Here is a 13,194-nt window from a genome sequence, read left to right as displayed (position 1 = left end):
GTATGCAGGTAAGAGGCCATTGGAAGTGATAGACTTAAGTGCCTGTTACCCCAAAATATGTATTATTCAAGTTCTGAGGAAACTAAAGAATGACTGAAAAGACCAGAAAGAACTTTGAGTTACCAGTGGCATGCCATCTGAAACTTCAGGCTAGAAAAACCATTTGCAAGTGCATCATTTGATAAGATATCCTGCTTTCTGCCTCAGTGTGTGTGAATATATTTTAGTACAATTAAGATATTTTAATTTTTCTCCCTTCCCTATGTGTATTTGGTTAGGTTTGCAAAAGAGAAATGAAGAATCAGTCAAAGTCAATAGAGTTCATTCTCTTAGGATTGACAGATGACCCACCATTGCAAGTTGTGATTTTTCTGTTTCTACTTCTCAACTATACCTTGAGCCTGATAGGGAACTAATCTTTACCCTCCTCACTCTGCTGGACGCTCGCCTCAAGACTCCAATGTACTTCTTTCTTCGTAATTTCTCCTGTTTGGAAATCATATTCATAACTGTATGCATTCCCAGATTCTTGATAACCATCGTGACTGGAGACAAAACCATTTCTTACAATAGTTGTGCAGCTCAGTTATTCTTTTTCCTTTTACTAGGAGTTACCGCGTTTTACCTACTGGCTGCCATGTCCTATGACCGCTATTTGGCCATCTGCAGACCTCTGCATTACCCAATTGTTATGAACAGCAAACTGTGCCACCAGCTTGCCCTGAGCTCCTGGGTAACTGGGTTCTTGATCATCTTTCCCCCTATTGTCATAGGGCTCAAGCTGGAGTTCTGTGCTTGAGCACAGAACTTCATGTGTGAAATATCTCCTATTTTGCAAATCTCTTGTACGGATACACATGTCCTAGAAATGATGTCCTTTATCTCAGCTGTGGTGACACTTGTGATCACATTGGTATTAGTGATTCTTTCATACATTTGCATCATTAATACTATTCTGAAATTCCCTTCTGCACAGCAAAGGACTAAAGCTTTCTCCACCTGTACTTCCCACATGATTGTTGTCTCATTGTCATATGGTAGCTGTATCTTTATGTGTATTAAACCATCTGCAAAAGAAAGAGTGACTGTATCCAAAGGTGTAGCTTTGTTCTACACCTCAATTGTGCCTTTACTAAATCCCTTCATTTACACTCTCAGGAACCAGCAGGTGAAAGTAGTTTTCCACGATCTACTACAAAAGATTTTGTATGTACAAAAAATAAAATTTAAGACTGTGACATGAATTTCAAGCTTACATTAAAAACCAAAACTCCTGCTTCAAATATTTATGATCTTTCTTCTGCCTCATCAGTTACGTCATTTAGGAAATTTTTGTGAAGTGTTTTTTAATTCAAATCCATCTTACATTGTACCCTTTCTCATGAACCGTTTCACCGTACTACAATAACTTCTTCAGTCCAAATGTTAGCTAACATTTCCTTATTGCTTATCAACTTCTAAAATCTATGGTGTTGAGTAAAACAAAATTTGTATAAGTTGCTCTATGAAGCTTCTTAATTTAACATGCACTTATTGTACATCTATCTTACTTCTGTCATTGCAAGGAGCTCATACTTTACCTAAAGGACACAAACACACAAACCAAGTATTGGTATGTTGTATGTGGTAAGACAAGGTACACACTAATATTATGGATCATATGGCATGAATTTTGTGGAACTTCAAAGAAAATTCTTTCAAGAAAATACAATAAAAATATACACACAGAAAGAAGATTGAAGTATGAGTATGTGCAAATTACTCCAGGCTGTTAGATAATTGAATGCATTTGAAAGCTAATGGCTAGCAATGGCTTTGAGATCTTGAATTAGGTTTAGTAAAATCATTATCACATATTATCTGGGTACAGATTATACAAACCTTTCAGGTTTCACTTTCTCCATATTTAACATAGGAGAAATGTAACTTGTACCACTTATTCAGTAATTAAACATGTAATTGATAATTTTTAGCTCCAGTAAAGGATGACACTTAAATTATCCTTTATTCTGAAGAGTTCAATAATGTAGTAAAATAATTTATGTGATAATGTGAGTAGAGGCAAGAATAAGTCTGGAGATTTGGAAGTATGAAAACACAAAGGATCTTATTAGCAGAATAATGTTTTGGACTTAAGCCTATTCTATCAATAATTGCCAAATATTTTATTATGTGAATAAGTCAGATAACTTTATATTTTAATTAATTTTTCCTCTTTTTAATTGATTCATTATAATTATACACATTTTTGAGTACAGTACTGCATGATATTCAATACAAGTAGACATTATATAATAATCAAATCATGGCATTTAGGTCATCATGAGCTCATACATTCATTATTTCTTTGTGCCCATTCCAAGTTATTATTCCTAGAACTTCTTTTTTTTTCTTTATTCATTTATTCATATATGCATACATTGTTTGGGCTATTTCTCCCCCTGCCCCTTGTCCCCTTACTCTCCCCCTTACCCTCTTCACTTTCTGGCAGAACTTGTTCTGCCCTTTTCTCCAATTTTGTTGAAGAGAAGACATAATAATAAGAAAGACATAGCATTTTCTAGTTTGATATAAGGATAGCTACACAGAGAGATTCCTAGCAGTGCTTCCATGCACAAGTGTATTACAACCCACATTGATTCATCTCTACCAGACCTCTTCACTATTTCCTAGTCCCTTCGCATAGTGACCTCTGTCAATTTAAGATTACCATATAAGCTCCTCTACAGTGGGGACATCAAACCCCTTTAAGTTTTGGATTTCCTACCTTTCCCTATTCTTCCTGCATGTGTCCACCCCTTAGTGTGTGACCCATGTCTAATAATATTATTGCATTTGTTTTACATCTAAAGTCTGCATATGAGGAAGAACATACAGTTTTTGGCTTTCTGAGCCTGGCTAACTTCACTTAAGATAATGTTCTTCAGTTCCATCAATTTACTTGCAAATGATAAGATTTTATTCTTCTTCATGGCTGAGTAAAAGTCCATTGTGTATAAATACCACATTTTCTTAATCCATTCATCAATAGCGGGGCATCTTGGCTGTTTCCATCATCGGCTATTGTGAATAGTGCTGCAATAAACATGGGTGTGCAGGTGCCTCTGGAGTAACCTGAGTCACATTCCCTTGGGTATATCCCTAGGAGTGGGATTGCTGGATCATATGGCAGACCTATGCTTAGTTTTTTACAAAGCCTCCATATTGTTTTCCACAGTGGTTGTACTAGGTTGCATTCCTACCAACAGTGTATGAGGGTTCCTTTTTCCCCACATGCTCATCAATATTTGATGGTGGTGGTGTTTTTGATGATAGCTACTCTAACAGGGGTGAGGTGGAATCTTAGTGTGGTTTTTATTTGCATTTCCTTTATGGACAGTGATGGTGAGCATTTTTTCATGTGTTTTTTTTTGTTGTTGTTGATAACCCTCAGGACCCCCAAAGCCTCTTGGAAAGGAGTGGAGTCACTGTAGCTTTTGTGCAACAGCCCTAAGAGAGATTGGAAGAGTCCAAAAGGATAGTTGCTGAACTCCCCTGTTCTCTCTCTGCATGGGACTAGGAAAACCACACTTGGGCTCACAGCCATAGCAACATGACAGCCAATCTTAATACAAAGGTCAAGGGAAACCTGGCGACTGCCACGTACTCCTTTGTGCTTTTCTGCACTGCTTAAATACACTCTTCAGAAAATAAACTGTGCCATTGCTGCCTGGCACAACCCAGAGTTCATGTCATTATTCACCACTCAGGCACCCAAGACCAGAGTCGGAGCCACTGCTACAGCTGGACTGTGGCAGTTTTTGGCCATTTGAATTTCTTCTTTTAAAAAAGTTCTGCTTAGTTCAGTTGTCCATTTCTTTATTGGTTCATTGATTTTGGGGGAGTTTAGATTTTTGAGCTTCCTGTATATTATGGTTTTCAGTCCTTTGTCTGATGTATAGCTAGGAAATATTTTCTTCCACTCTGTGTGTGGTCTCTTCAGTTTAGAGACTGTTTCTTTTGTTGTGCAGAAGCTTTTTAATTCCATGTAGTCCCATTTGTCCATCCTTCCTCTTAGTTGCTGAGCTGCTGGGGTTCTATTAAGGAACTCCTTGTCTATACCTATTGCTTCCAGAGTATTCCCTGCTCTTTTCTATACTAGCTTCAGAGTTTTAGGTCTGATATTAAGGTCCTTGATCCATTTTGAGCTGATACTAGTACAGGGTGATAAACATGGATCTGGGTTCAGTTTTCTGCAGTCAGATAACCAATTTTCCCAGTAACATTTGTTGAAGAGGCTTTCTTTTTTCCATTGTATGCTTTTGGTACCTTGTCAAAAATAAGGTGGGCATAGCTGTGTGGATTCATATCTGGGTCCTCTATTCTGTTCCATTGGTCTTCATATCTGCTTTTGTGCCGGTACCATGCTGTTTTTATTGCTATGGCTCTACAATATAGTTTGAAGTCAGATATTGTGATACTTCCAGAATTGTTCTTTTTTGCTGAGTATTGCCTTGGCTATTCAAGGTCTCTTGTGTTTCCTAATGAACTTTTGGGTAGATTTTTCAATCTCTGTGATGAATGTCATTGGGATTTTTATGGGAATTGTATTGAACATGTAGATTGCTTTTGGTTGTGTAGCCGCTTTTACTATGTTGATTTTACCAATCCATGAGCACAGGAGATCTTTCTACCTTCTGTAGTCTTCTTTGATCTCTTTCTTCAGTGGTTTGCAGTTCTTCTTGTAGAGGTCATTCACATCCTTTATTAAGTTTAATCCTAGGTATTTGATTTTTTTGAGGCTATTGTAAATTGAATTGTTTCCATTTATTCCTTCTCAACGAATTTTTCACAAATTTATTGTTGGTGTATGGAAAAGCTAATGATTTTTGTAAGTTGATTTTGTATCCTGCTACTTTTCTATAGCTGTTTATGGTGTCTAGGAGGGTTTTTTGTAGATTTTGGGGGGTCTTTAAGATATAGGAGCATGTTGTCTGCAAATAGGGATATTTTTACAGTTTCTTTATCTATTTGTATTCCTTTTATTTCTTCTTCTTGCCTAATTTCTCTGGCTATATTCCTAGAACTTCTGAGTCAAGATGTCTGAGATATGGTAAATATATCTACATTTAGTATTCTTCTTAGTTTATTTTGAGGTTATGACTCTCTTGACACTTCCAACTAGACAAGTTATTTTAGGGAGAATTGTCTTAGAAATAATTTTGAGCATGAACTATCTTAGAATCAAGGGCATTAAGTGAGAGTTGTTTCTTCTAACTATCTGTACACTTTGAAGCTTAATATATAAACCTGACAACAGGTCCAGAAAGCAAGTAATAGATCCTATAGTTAATGAGCCCCTCAAATACAACTTATCATTAAGAAAATTGGTTGATTTGGGATAGTAGCTATAAACATGAGCAGGTGCAGGCTAAATATTTGATTTTTGTTCCTTGATTTCCATCTTGGTATGACACAGAAGTTAATGTAAAGAGATCAATATATTGCCTGGACCCATAACAGAAATAGTTTTCTCATGGACAGGAGTGTCCTTAAGCACTCATCCATTTCTTACCATTGTGCTTCCATGGAATGGTTTATATTTTTTTCCAAGCAGATGATAATGTACTATTACTTAAAAACAAAACTTAAAATTGCACTTGTACTCAATTACAAATTCTTTAGTGAGTCAATTTGTAAAGAAATTAAGCAATGTAAGTTTGCTTCCGTAAGATTATAATAAGTGAACAGAAATGGAAAGCTAAAAATTATGTGTGTGGAAAAACCAGGATGTATATGTTAAGTAAATGCAGAGAAACTATGGTTAGTTATATGAGAGAAAGAGAGGGAGAGGGAGAGAGATGCAAGAGAAAACTAGTGCTTGGGTTTGAACTCAGGATCTCACACTTGCTATGGAAATGCTCTGCAACTTGAGCCACTGCCACAGTCCTGTTTATTTATTTGTTTGTTGATTGGTTGATTGGTTGGGTCTGCTTTGGCCATTCTCAGGTGGTGTCTCATATTTTTTGTTCAGGGTGGTCTGGACCATGATCTTCCTACTTAAGCCTCCTTCATAGCTAGGATGACAGTGACAAGTGCATGCCACTACACCTGGCCTTTGATCATCTCAGTTGACAAAAATGTACCAACAATAATAAGCTCCACCTCCAAAAATGCCAAAGACCTCTGCCAATGAGGATATTTGGATAAAACCCTACATTTGTATATAAATATAGCCTATAAATTCTAGGGAGCTTGAGAGATGGAAAAGTTGCAAGTGTGGTTGCAACTTTCACAGTTCAACAGTACAAACTCCAGAGATTCACTTACCCTTTTCTCCACATACACCTCTCTCCCCATCATCAGGCACCATTCCAGAGGCAGGTATCCAATTAGTCTTGATCTAATGAACAGAAAGACTCAGACATGGAGGGGGGAGATCAACTGCTCAGAACAATAGAAAATTTGCAATTTTTGTGCATAATTTGTATTCCTTGCTGGTAAAACCATGATGTAGATTTTTTAGTCATTTATTTGTAGCCTCTTTTTCTGTATATTCCAACAGCAGGTTTGCATTCTCACACCCAATTTTCTTAGTCCTACCTTCCTCCCTTCCCCCTCACTGTCATCATAATATGAGAGCCCCATAATCCACCTTTATGTTTACAATCCTAAACCACTTCTTCTGCTCCCCTTGTCCATCACCCTCTCAAATTGACACTATATCCCTGACAACCACTAGGACAACTTCCTAGCTCTTAATTTCCTCCCCGTCTCTCTACCCACCCACAATTCTCCTTCACAACCAATACTTCTAATCGATATATTCCCTGATTTTTTCAGTATTGTGGTGTTTGTATTTATTTGTCTGTTGAATTTACTCCATTGTTCTTACACTTCTCTCCCCTATCCTAATACCTACATGATCTTTTCTCTATATCTCAATCTGCTTCTTAATTAATCCATTCTATACTACCTCAATCACCATCCCTTTCTGCTACATAAATTTTTCAACTCATACTTTTGATTAGAAATACCCACTGTCTCTCTCCCATCATCCCTCATACTACCTTTAGTCTTCCAGGACCATGAAGATTCATCTTTGCTCCAAAAGATAACTAAAGATACTGGAACAGTAGGAGTAATTGATCCTCATTAGGGATTACAGTAGTTTCATTGCTGTGGCTAAACAATTGTGATAGCTTTAGCAGCTAAGCCTCCTCATCTGATATGGAACAAGATTTAAAACCTAGCATCTTGAGAATAAGAAGCTGAAGTGTTTACTGTTGAGCAACTACACCATCATCCAGGTAAAAGAAAATACATCAGAGCTCAACCACCAACTAGTCCCATATAATCTCTTATAAAACCCTAACTAAAAGGACACAGGATTGGAACCTCCAACCAACACTAACCCCAGATGCATAAATCTCAACACAGAAACATATGCAAAGAATCAATGAAATAAAATATGGTTTCTTCAGAGCCAAATTCATTCTATGAAGCCAATATTATACTCATAACCCAAAAAAGGACAAGGACACAACACAAAAGAGAATTACAGGCCCATCTATTTAATGAAAATAGTGGCAAAAATCCTCAATAAAAGACTGGGAAATCAAATTCAATAGCATATCAAAAAGATCATACACAACAATCAAGTCAGTTCATTCCAAGAATACAGGGGTGGTTCAACATATGCAAATTATTAATTATTATACAGCATATTAACAGAAGCAAAGACAAAAGCCATGTGATCATCTGATTAGATGCAGAAAAAGCCTTTGATAAGATTCAACACCATTTCATGTTAAAAGCTCTGATGAAGATAGGAATAGAAGGAATGTACCTCAACATAATAAAGGCTATATATGACAAACCTATAGCCAACATCATACTTAGTGGGAAAAACTAAAACCATTGCCTCTAAAGTCAAGAATGAGACAAGATGTCCACTTGCTCCTCTCTTATTTGACAGTCTTGGAATTCCTAGTCAGAGCAATAAGACAGGAAGAAGAAATAAAAGAATATATGTTGGAAAGGAAGTCATCAAACTATCCTTATACCAAAAGACCAGAAAAACTCCCCCTCCAAAAACTCCTGGACACTATAAACAGCTTCGGCAAAATAACAGGATACAAATTAAATTTACAATATTCAGTAGCCTTTCTGTACACCAACAGTGAACAGACTGAGAGAATATAGGAAAAGAATTGCATTTACAATAGCCTAAAAATAATACCCAGGAATAAATTTAGCAAAGGCTATGTTACCAAAAGCAATATACATACTTAATGAAATTCCCATCAATATTCCAATGACATGCATCACAGAAATTGAAAAATAAACCCTAAAGTTCATTTAAAAGCAGAAAAGACCCTGAATAACCAAGACAATACTGAGTGAAAAACAGTAAAACTGGAGGTATCTCAAAACATGACTTCAAACTATAGTAGAGAGCCATAGCAATAAAAACAGCATGGTATTGACACAAAAACAGACATGAAGACCAATTGACATATATCCATACAGCTATAGTCAAATAATTTTTGACAAAATAGCCCCAAAGAACACACAATGGAGAAAAGACAGCCAGTACAACAAATGTTAGGAAAACTGCATACCCACATGTAGAAGACTAAAATGAGATCCCTTTCATCCTGTATCAATAACATTTCAAAGTGGATCAAATGGTTAACATAAGGCCTGCAACTTTGAAACAACTACAGGAAACACACTGGAACATATAAGCATAGTTTATAACTTACTAAATAGAACTCCAATGGAACAGCAGTTAAGAATAAGGCTGAACAAACAGAATAGCATCAAACTAAAAAACTTCTGCATAGCAAAAGAAACAGTCATTAGAATTAAGAGACTGCCCACACAACAGGAGAAAATCTTTGCCAGTTATTCATTCTGATAATATCCAGAATTTACAGGGAGCTCAAAAAACTCAACCTCCAAAGAATTAACATTCCAATTTGCCCATTCCCATGGACACATGAATTGAACAGGAAGTTTTTAAAGAAAGAGTTACCAATGGTCAATAAATGCATGAAGAAGGGTTAAACTTCTCTGTCCATAAAAGAAATGCAAATCAAAACTACATTACAATTTTATCTCATCCCAGTTATCATATCTATCTTTAAGAACACAACAACAAATGTTGATGAGGATGTGGTAAAACAGAAACCATTATACACTGTTGATGGAGATGTAAATTAGCACAACCATTATAGAAAGCTGTATAGAGATTCCTTAAAAAGCTAAAAATAGAATTGCCATATGATCCAGTGATATCACTCCTGGGCATATATCCAAAGGAATGTAGGTCAGGATATAATAGAGTCTCTTGCACACTGATGTTTACTGCAGCACAGTTCACAACAGCCAAGCCATGGAAACAACACAGATGCCCTACAATTGATAAATGGATTAATAAAATGTGGTATATATACACAATGGAGTATTTTTCAGCCATAAGGAAGAATGAAATCATGTGGTTTGAAGGTTAGTGGATGCAATTGGAGGACATTCATGTTAAGTGAAGTAATAGTTCAGACAGACCAAGGCCACATATTTTTTTTCTCATACAAGGAAGATAGATCCAAAAGATAACCATATACACAAAAACAAAAACAAACATGAGTGTATACAAACTTATGTGTAGAACATCTTTGTAATAGTGGAACTGGGCTATGGACCTCAGGGGAGCAGAGAGAAGAAAAGAGAATGATAGAGAATCAACAATATTGAAATACATTACATCTGTCCTGGTAGAGGGTGTTACAATGTATATTGAAAGCTATTGAAACAAGTTTGTAATTCAGGCATGGCAGTGGTATTTTCCAGTTCTCTGTAACTATTTTCTATATTATCTCTATGCTGTCTTAATCTACATCAGCACTAGTAATCATTATACAACCATCAAAGGGTCCTGCAGTTCCACCATTATCCTGTTTGTCTGATGTGGGGATTATCTTTACAACATTAGAAAATCTCCCATCTTCTGAGCAGCAAAACAAAGCAGAGTCACAAGTGGATTAAATAAGGATAGAAAAGCAAGGGGGTTAAATAAAGATAGAAAAGAAAGGAAATCATGTGTGTGTGTGTGTGTGTGTGTGTGTGTGTGTGTGTGGTAATAGAAAAAATTACTACATTTTCCACTCTTAAAAAATATAAGATCTAGAGAGGGAGGAAGAGAACTCAATGACATGAAGGAATCTGATGTAGAAGACATAATTCATCATGGGCCTTTTATAAAAGTCATGGAATATCAGCAGATGAATGAATATATGATGCAGATAGCAAGTGATAAGGTCAATTTATGTCATATTCAGTTTTAGGATTAGTTGGTGACAAGATATAAACCAAATGTCTTACAAGCATTTTGAATGATGTGACTTCATGTGAAGGATGCTGGAATAAAACACATAAAAATATTTCTTCAAATACTACCCTTAGTCATACCAGAAGTTTAATTTATTATTTTCTAAAGACAGACTTTCCTTCAGCAGTCTTTCTGCATATTAAGGAAAGGAATTATATTCACCTTATAATCTGCCCTAAAAGAGAATATTTAAAATTAATTTCAATTACTTGGTCCAAACAGATATGCACACCTCAAATTAATGGGGTAAAGTGAGAAATGGAGAGAAGGGTTAACAGAAGGCAAAGTCCTTTCCCCAGGACTGTTATACTCCCAAGACTATTACACTCTCAGGACCTTTCAACTCATGGGACTGCTGATGTTTCCTGATTTCCTTAGAATACTGTACTAAAAATAATCACTTCCATAATAAAAAAAAAGAGTCTACATAAACTAGGCTTGCCAGTATCTATCATGGAGGTTAGATTCAACATGTAAATTTGATAATCTGGGCACAATACCAACCTTGAAACAGCCGTATGAGGGCAATTCCATAAGTACATAAGGGACAGTATTGCTTATGTGATAGCATTTCAAAAGATCTGTCCTTAATTTGAGAGCAATAAGTTGAAGATGAGGTACTAATACATCAAGATGAAGCATGAAATACAAATCCAACTCCTCCATTACTGTTAGTCACAACTTCTATCAAATAAATGTAAGTAATTCATTTAAATAATACATGGAACAATCAATTCAAAATCATTTTGTCCTTACACATGTATTCTCTCATTTAATAGTAAAACTATTTTATTATCACCAGTATAATTCCGGTAGTTAAAAGCAGTCCTAACAGGCCAGGGATAGTAACTCAAGCCCGTAATACTACCTACTTAGAAGACAGAGACCAGCAGATCATGGTTCAGGGCCAGCCTGGGGAAAAAAGTTCAAGAGACTTCATCTCAATCAATGGATGGATGCAGTGGTACATACCATCATCCCCAACTACACTGGAAAACACAAATAAGGGGATTATGGTCCAGAAAACCTGGACCTAAAGTGAGACCCTATCTCAAAAATAACCTATATGAAATGGAGTAGTGGTGGCTCAAATGGTAGAGCATCTGCCTAGCAAGTATGAGGCCCTGAGTTAAACAACCTAGTACCACCAAAAAAAAAACTTGCCTTTTTTATTCAGGAACTCCTGTTCTTCAACTCCTAATATCATGGTAGTATAATGTTTCTATGACCATACAATAAAGAAAAGGCTTTAGAAGGAAAAGAATTCCAGGAGGATTAAATTCCCAAAGGTGTCACACTCATAAGTATAGTTAAGGTTAGTCTTTGCTGTACAAAGGATGTATTGAAGCCATAATTAAAAGCAGTAGCTTGCTACTTTTTTATTTGTAGAAATTAATTATACAAAATAAGGGGTTTTATTATAAGATTCCATATGTGTATATATTATGTTTTGATCATATTCAACTACTCAATTACATCTTCTCATCCTCCCTCAGCTTTACCCCCTTTCCTTTCCCCTTCCACATCCCTAGTAGTTTCTCTTTTGCTTTCATGTCCTTTTCTTTACATGACAGAAAACATGCAGTACTTATCTTTTTGGAACTAGCTTATTTGATTTAGTATGATGATCTCTAGTTCCATCCATTGTCCTACAAATGACATAATTTCATTCTTCTTTATGGCTGAGTAAAACTCTATTGTGTAGACATAGTATATTTTCTTTATTCATTCATCAATTGATGGGCACGTAGACTGATTTTTTAATTGGGCTATTCTGAATAGTGCCACAATAAGCATGGGTATACAGGTATCTCTATAATATCCTGACTCCAATCCTTTTGGGAAGGATACTCAGAAATAGCATGATTAGATCATATGGAAGTTCTATTTTTAATTTTCTGAGGATGCTCCATACTGACTTCCATTTTGCTTGGACTAATTTATATTCCCACAGGCAGTCAATAAATGTTTCTTTTATTCCACATTCTTCCCAGTGTTTGTTCTTATTTGTATTCTTGATTATAGCCATTCTGACTGGGATGAGATGTAGTGTCAGTGTAGTTTTAATTTGAATTTCCCTGGTGCCCAAGTATGTTGAACATTTTTTCATGTATATATTGGGCAATTATACTTCTTCATTTTAAATGTGTCTGTTCAGTTCAATTGGTCATTTACAGAATGGATTATTTGCTCTTTTGGTGTATACTATTTAGTTCTTTCTGTATAATAGACATTGATTGTCTGCCAGGTTAAGAGCTGTCAAAGATCCTCTCTCTTTATGAAGACTATCCTTTCACTGCTGATTGTTTATGCAGAAGCTTTGTAATTTTAATGTAATCATATGTGTGGTTAATGTTAATGTTAAGGTGTTGTTAATTCTTGCTTTTATTTCCTGTGCTATTGGAGTTTTATTCAGAAAACCATTCCCTCGTCCTAGTCCTTAAGTTGTTTTTCTGTAGTAGTTTTAATGTTTTAGGACTTATATTCAAATCTTTGATCCATGTTGTGTTGATTTTTATACAGGGCAAGAGACAGGGAATCTATATTCAGTCCTTTACATGTGGAAACCCAGTTTTCACAACACTACTTGTTAAAGAGACTGTCTTATTTCCAACATTTTTGCACCTTTTCCAAGACAAAGAAGGCTTTTCTTCTTGAGCTTGTTTCTAGATCTTCTATTCTACTCCACTTGTCTACATGTCTCTTTTTGTGCCGGTACCATGCTGTTTCTGTAAATATGCCTCTGAAGTCAGGTATTGACCTATATGCTCAGGATTTTTTGGTTATCTGGGACCTTTCAAGATTCCATGTGAATTTTGGGT

The 13,194-nt window shown here is 35.9% G+C and overlaps 1 pseudogene; it reads left to right on the top strand.

The window, feature by feature from the left end:
- The first annotated feature begins 293 nt into the window (after positions 1-293).
- Positions 294-1,223, top strand: LOC109680490 (olfactory receptor 6C6-like; annotated as a pseudogene).
- The last annotated feature ends 11,971 nt before the right edge of the window (positions 1,224-13,194 follow it).

This window comes from Castor canadensis, chromosome 8, assembly GCF_047511655.1.
Source record: "Castor canadensis chromosome 8, mCasCan1.hap1v2, whole genome shotgun sequence".
NCBI lineage: Eukaryota > Metazoa > Chordata > Mammalia > Rodentia > Castoridae > Castor > Castor canadensis.
The sequence above is the reverse complement of the archived record's forward strand: the minus strand, read 5'-3'. Positions and strand labels throughout refer to the sequence as shown.